Source organism: Zootermopsis nevadensis, unplaced genomic scaffold, assembly GCF_977971745.1.
Source record: "Zootermopsis nevadensis isolate Lab colony 2312 unplaced genomic scaffold, Znev_1.0 Znev_ptg000011l, whole genome shotgun sequence".
In the NCBI taxonomy this organism is placed as follows: Eukaryota; Metazoa; Arthropoda; class Insecta; order Blattodea; family Termopsidae; genus Zootermopsis; species Zootermopsis nevadensis.
In genome coordinates, this window is record NW_028259143.1 from 9,668,017 (window position 1) to 9,675,173 (window position 7,157).

Sequence of the window (7,157 nt, forward strand, 5' to 3'; positions counted from 1 at the left end):
TCTCGAAAACTGTCTAGTTGTAGGGCAATATCTTGTCTTGCTGTAAAGAGTTTGACAGTCCATACAACGGTGTATTGTGAGATTTATGTAAATAACATAAGTTTGTTTAGAATTATATTCAAGGATTCTAAAGGAAAACGGAATTATTTGTATATAATGTCCTAATTTAAATTGGGGCTGTAAATATATTAACATATTAATCGATATCATTTCAGTAATGGCTAAATAAATTGACTAATGATTTCTCACCGATTTATTATTACCTTCATATGGATACCACTTGCAATTTCACTTGGCGCAAATTTATATATAAAGTGGGAAATGGAAGTCATAAAAAATTAATGAACTTTATAATTTATACTGGCATCAGATATTGAGGAAATGTAATCATGGAGGGTGATTCTGGCAGACAGTTCTAATATAAGATTAAACTATTATAATGTGAAATTTTAATTGACCTTAATTCATTTCAGAACCACTTCAAACCTGCCTTTTTACGTACCATATTATGTATTTTGACTCATTTGTGTGATATGACACACATTATTGAGATTTCAGATTCTTCGTCAGGAAAATCTTCAAAGCAGATTTTAAACAATTTGAACCACCCGTTTCAACATTTTGTAACTCAGCATATGTCCGTGGTGTGCTTTTATGGGTTTTGTCTGATTATCAGAATAATCAGTCATTAATTTCCTGAACGGAGATATTATGTGGATGGAATAGATCGACGTATATATTTATATATATAACCTTTTCCTTCTCTGAACACAGCACGTCCTGTATTTTGTTTCTTTACGGCGGTAGATTCTGAATAAATGTGTAAGTTCTTGCCACAATAAGCGTATTAATACACCTCAAAGAATGGGCGATGACCGAGTTAACATTGGTGGAATTTTGGGTTCGCTATTGTAAAAACTCATTGATCAGAATGAACATGTAGCTGTCATTTGGATAACCATGTAGTAAGATAGCATTAATGTTCAAGATAAATGAAGCTGATTAATGTAAAAGTGAGTTCCTGTCTCCCTTTAAAGAGTAGATTACTAACTTCAGGCTCACGTGCTGTGTTTGAATGTGGCAGCAGAGAAATTTCTAAACTTCCGGGTTAACCTCAAACCCTTCTTTTGCTGTTGTAATCATTATAATTATCTGAAAGTGAGTGTGGACTATTTGTGATGAAAACCGTGAACCCGAATTGATATGAATGGGTGTTTCAGAACATACTTCTAATTCCAAGAGCAACTGTCTTTTCTCGAATCAATAAGCCTATCTCTCAAAATACATTCTTATAGGTAATTAATGAAGTTATTAGTATTTTGGAATCAGTAAATATTAGGCCAGGAATATGAACTGAAATACGGATATAACAAGAGAAATCGATATTTGCTACAAACTCGCCCGGCCCCATTCTGAATCTTTGGATAAATGCACTTTGTGAGCTCCTTTTTCCCATAATGAAAGCTTGTTTTACAAGATTTCTTGGCAGGTGTATTGCAATGTAATTACCTGTGCCCTGTTTATTGCGTTATGACGCTTGTGAAATCAGTGAATTATTTTGCATAAATAAACCTGGTGTTATTTTTCAAAATATCTCTAATTATGTTAGCACAGCAGCAATATTTAAGCTTAAATGTTTCCTATAAAACAGAATAAAGGATATATTTGTCTACATAAATAAACAAGTTAGCAAATGTACGGATATTTATGGTGCGCTCGCCAGGATTTGACTTTCGTAGGATGAAAAACTGGCAAAACACGCTTCATAGTTGGGTAATCATATAAAAGCAACGACGCAGTGGTGATTTACATTTATTGTTTGTTTATTTATTAATTGTTGCGTCATCTTGGAGTATAATCTCCTCACCTCACAAGTTCGAAAGTCCATAAAGTTGGTATTACCGATTGGAAAAATATAAATACAATTTTGGAATGGAATCAAGTGATATAATATCCGTTCCAAATTTTATAAAATGATTTCAGCCGTTCTTCTGTTATTAGATTCGCACAGACGGACATGATAAGCGATAACGTCATCAGTCGTCCTGTAAAATCATGGGTAATGACGTCATGGCGGAGGATCATAACCACATCTCAGAAGTTGAGCATCCGTCACATCTGCTGTTGCCAACACTGAAAAAGCAAAATCAACCCCATCGAAAGATATGTTTAAAAAGAGTATTGAACTTTCTTAATCATGCTTTTGCGTACTGATAAAGTCCACATATTTTAGATGAAATAATAACTGAAAGATGTAGGGGTTTTGACGCATGTAATGGAACCAATTAACTAATAGAACTACGAATAATATGACGGTGACAGTTGTGTTAAAGTTGGTGGCGCTTGACTAGAATTCGGTTTCAGAAATAAACGTCGTGGTTAGTGCGCTCGCCACTGGACCAAAGGTTCTCGGGTTCAAAGCCGTCCAAGGTCGATGGATTCTTAAGGGTGATAAAAATCGGTAGCACAACTTCCTTCGGAGGGGAAGTAAAGCCGGCGGTCCCTTGTCACAGATTTACGAGCATGAGCGACATGTTTCGTAAGCAAAATTCAGCGGCCATTTCTCATCAATGTCTCTCCTGATTCTCTGCTAGATGGCTCTGGCAGAAACCTTAGAATGGAGGATACGAAGACCCAGACGGAGTTGTAGAACCAAGGAAGAAGAAGAAAATATTGATAATAGTCTAAGTTAACAGTACTACTCTGTCCACGAAAATATATTATAAAGCATTCGAAAAAGGAAACAAATTGCCGACGAATTTGACAGTCATTAAGCAGGTTCAAGGAACCTCCTGCAGACACTAATTCAAAGCAGCCCCGAGGATGCTGTCAGGCTCTTCCTCTGCCACACCCACTCCACCAGCCGAGCCGCAAACGAGGTTGAACGGCCAGCAGAAGATTGCGCCCTCCCGCCGCGACGAAACCCGACGACCTGCTTCAAGTGCAGAAACTCAAGACGCAAAAATGAGCGGCAATGCGGCAGAAATTTTGAAAGCACCGCTCTTTCATTTTCAGGAAAGTAATTATCAAATCAAAGAGAACGAGATTTCGGGGCATGTAGCATGCATTGGGAAGATAAACCTATACACAGAGTTGGTCTGAAAATGTGAATTAAAGAGATCACTTGCGAGAACAAGGCATAGATGGGAGGATAATATCAAATAATTTATTTAGTTCTCGTCTACAAAAGACAGTGTCTGTTTAATACCGACATTTTGCTATCCACAGTCATTATACATATAGAATAACTTATGTATATAAACATAACCTAATTTTAATAAGATGGAAATATTAAAATAGTTGTTAGAGAAATTGTTTGGATGGTTTGCAGCGGATCCTTTCGTTTCAGGATAGGAACCACAGGCAGTTTCTTGTAAACATCGTAAGAAACATTAGTGTTTCATAAAAGGCGAGTAATTTTTTGACTACTGAAAGACTTCTTTTCAGGAAGGATACTGTTCCATTGAGTTAATTACGAAAGTAATTAGCTTAGGAAACAATGGGTCGAAAGCTCGTTTGGCACATTTCTGCAACAGATTAGTAAAAACAGTTCTATCGATTGAGGTTAAAACATGATTTACATACAACTGCGCACACGACACACACATACTTCAGCGATCAGTTCTATATCTTGACGTATTCGATCCTCTTCTAACTGAAAGTTCTCGAACTGAGGTGCTTCTCCGTTCTATACTCAGGCTAAGTTAGGTTAGGTTAGCACATGTGAAAGTATATTTAACTTTCCAAAGCCCAGTGGAAACAAGATGTACCACCTACTTTTAAAATAAGTATTGGTGAAATGTAGTGATTTCTTTGATATACGAACTGAATTCATATACATTGTTTAAACGAGCTTGGGATATCAAAAGTTTAATATTAAAATTCGAAACTGTTTACGAATACAGCAAGACCCTTCTCAACTTCTATATTTTCTCCACTTACTATTTCTTTTCCTTCTACACTTCTAAACGCCTTACTTTCATTAAACCAACCTTTGTCAGAAGGACGAATGGGTACTGTCTGGGAACCTTCATAGTCTACATATATGTCCGCCCCAGTTAAACGTAGCGTGTATTGCTACTCGTTCGTATCTCTGCTCTTACTATCTCTCATTTGGCTTGACAGAGTTGATCTCGTATTCGTAATAGACAGTGGAGATGTTGCTACAATAATTCTTCCGCACTATGGTATTCAGCAGCAGAATAGGTTTTGGGAATGTGTATAATTCGTATGCTTGTCCCTGTGGCCATCCATGTAACCTTAATATTTCATTCAACTTCTTCCTGGCTTTGGTCTCTCCGTGATCAGTTGTAGACTATAAAATCAAATTCAAATGACCTGGTGTAATCACTGTTGTGGAGGACACCGTGTGAGGTGTGTTGGTGTTTAAATGTTACTCAACTTGCCATTCTATCTGCACAGTATAAAACTGACGGAATATGATACAATTACTAGGAGCACGGTAATGCAGTGAGATTTTCGTCCCAAACCAATTATTGAATGTACATGCTCGATTCGGTAAGCGAATTCGGGTAGGAAGGGTAACTTAAAATTACGCTTAGATTGAGGGCTTTTTAGAACAGGGTGAAATTATTTTTATATAAGAAAGAAGTAACAGAAAGACAAAATTTTATAATGATGAGCTCCGTAATTTGGGATAAGGAATAGAAGAAGAGGACTAGAAATTTCAGACAAAATTTGCATTGTAAAAGTTGATGGTAAGAGGCCATTCGAAAGATCTAGGCGCAAATGGAAACATAATATTAATGTGGATAAGTAAAAATAAGGCATGAAGCTATATAATGGATTCATCTGGATCAGGACAGGTACAAGTTGTGAGATTTTGTAAACACGTTAATTAACTTATGGGTTCCCTAAAAGACGGGATATGTCTTTGGAGCTGAAAGAATATCAACTTTTCACGTAGGATAGTGCTTCGTGGAAATGTATTAAATTTTCTTGCACAAAGCAAACAAATCTTTCTGCATCTAGCTATTTCTCCTGATAGATTTTGTTATTGTAATGATCTATATTCCCCAGTTTTCTTAATCACGCGTATTAGCTATCAGATTTAATATTATTATTATTATTTATGATTTATAAACTATTTATGAAGAAAAACAATATTTTATTTATATATATATATATATATACACACACATACGTTTTTCCTGATCTTATGTTTATAAAAGTAACATTCTACTTTACTTCTGTAAAACGGCAAAAAAGCCACGTACATTATTACTGAACCTAATACTATATTCACTTTATCACAAAGGTCTATATAGTGTAGTGTAAAGTATCTTAGGTGTTGTAACGCATACGCCATGTAAATGCTTCGGGGAGGAGCGTATAGCTCCTGCTCATTCTTGACCTCGGCACTAGATGGGGGTGAGTGGTCAGCGTCACGCCCCGGCCACGCTTTGCACCCTGGGAAAGGACCACGGTATCCATTGGACGTGTGGTTGGGTAGACCTCGAAAGAGGTCAGGACACAGAGGCTAGAGAAAAATCTTCTGTTCCTGTTGGGGTTCTAACCGTGATCGGCTATCAGTCACTATACTGAATGAGATACCTGGCTCTGTTGTAGGGCGTATGCAAATTCCGAACGCATGCCACGCGTCTCTAAAGCTCTCCACCTTTAACCTTTGGCAATTCAGCATTTATATTTCATATCTGATACGCTGGTACTCTCTTCATAGCAATTGGTTAGGCGAAAATGCAAAAATAAATAATTTACAAAAACTTAAAATTTACAGTCCAGCCAGCTCAACTTCGTACCCCATTTCCCAGAAAACACTTCAAAGCGCCCATATTTTTTGTCGAGATGTTAAAGTATTATAATGAAATCTTTGATGTATTTTTGCCCCGTTTTCTCTGACTATCTGACTGTATGATCAATACGCAAATATTAAATACTGAATAGAAAGTAGGAAGTTCAAAAAAGCCCATTGTGAGCAGAATTTAATGATGTTTTTGTTCTCAACTGTAGTGTGTGCGTACGTTTCATTAGCAGCAAGCTTCGTGCTGATAGAGATCAATAAAACGTATGTGGTTCGTAGAAGGCAGAATACGGACTTACCTTTATGAATCCTTCATTTCTGTCAGCACATATTGTCAGTTTATCTTCCATGTTATCTTAATTTGTTTTAGGAACTGATACGTACCAAAAAGGAGAAAGTAAGTGGCTATATTCGTATTTCTAGAAGCTCGTAGCATTTATCCTGATTATTTTAATTCTAAATAATATAACCTTATAGAATAGAAATATAGGCTAATAATAGCGTCAGAATTATCGCTTAAATGTTACCTGTATTTGATAAATAACTTAACTATTGAATGTTATCATAAAATCTGATTTATTTTATTGCACACAATGTGAGTTATTTTAATAAAGTTAATGTAACTAATAATTAGAAAGAAATCCAGATATTCCATTTCTATTTCACGGACTTTCATTGCTATAAATCTTGTTTGGTTAATGTCATTTTTATGCAATTATGTTAGTAATTCAAAAGTAATGCAGTTTAGTTCATGGACCATCGTTTTGAACTCTTGCGTAGATGAACATTCAGTTAATTTCTAGTCCAGTTAGATTTTTCATTCCTTGCAATTTTTAATATCTTGAAGACCATTATTGTTATTATTGTTATTATTATTATTATTATCTTATTCTGTAATGTCACAACCCAAAACACTGCCACCGGAATTTGAATACATGACCTCAGCAGCTAAGACCTCTTAAGTGTTTTAATAGCGTAGATTATATTTAAAGATTTATCTTAATTCGTGAATGACACGAAGCTAAATCTCTGCAGACATAATAATTTAAAAAATCTTCACATAAATATTATCATCACGTGAGAAGTTCTCGGTTGGTAATTAATAAGTTATGTCTTGCAGACACTACAGCGTATGTGTTAAGGTAACAGATCTTTTCTCGTGGAATTACAGTTTATAATTACACCACTATATAGTGGAATATCTGGCACCATGCAGAGATGTTGCTTACTTCAGCGGTACTGTTGGTTAATTTAAAATAAAATAAAATGCTTCCAGTAGGTGAGCTTGAGTTGCGAACAAGTCACTCGTTCAAGTTACATCCCGCAGAGTCTGAAGTATTGGAGAAACAAAATGATTCACATTAAAACAGCTCAT

At 35.8% G+C, this 7,157-nt stretch overlaps 1 long non-coding RNA gene across 1 annotated transcript in view; it reads left to right on the top strand.

The window, feature by feature from the left end:
- Nucleotides 1-3,188, top strand: part of LOC110828462 (uncharacterized) — a 51,407-nt gene extending 48,219 nt beyond the window's left edge. The window contains exon 3 of the long non-coding RNA XR_002542681.2: nucleotides 2,002-3,188. This is a non-coding gene — a long non-coding RNA (uncharacterized LOC110828462). The remainder of the gene's footprint in view (nucleotides 1-2,001) is intronic.
- Nucleotides 3,189-7,157: the final 3,969 nt, after the last annotated feature.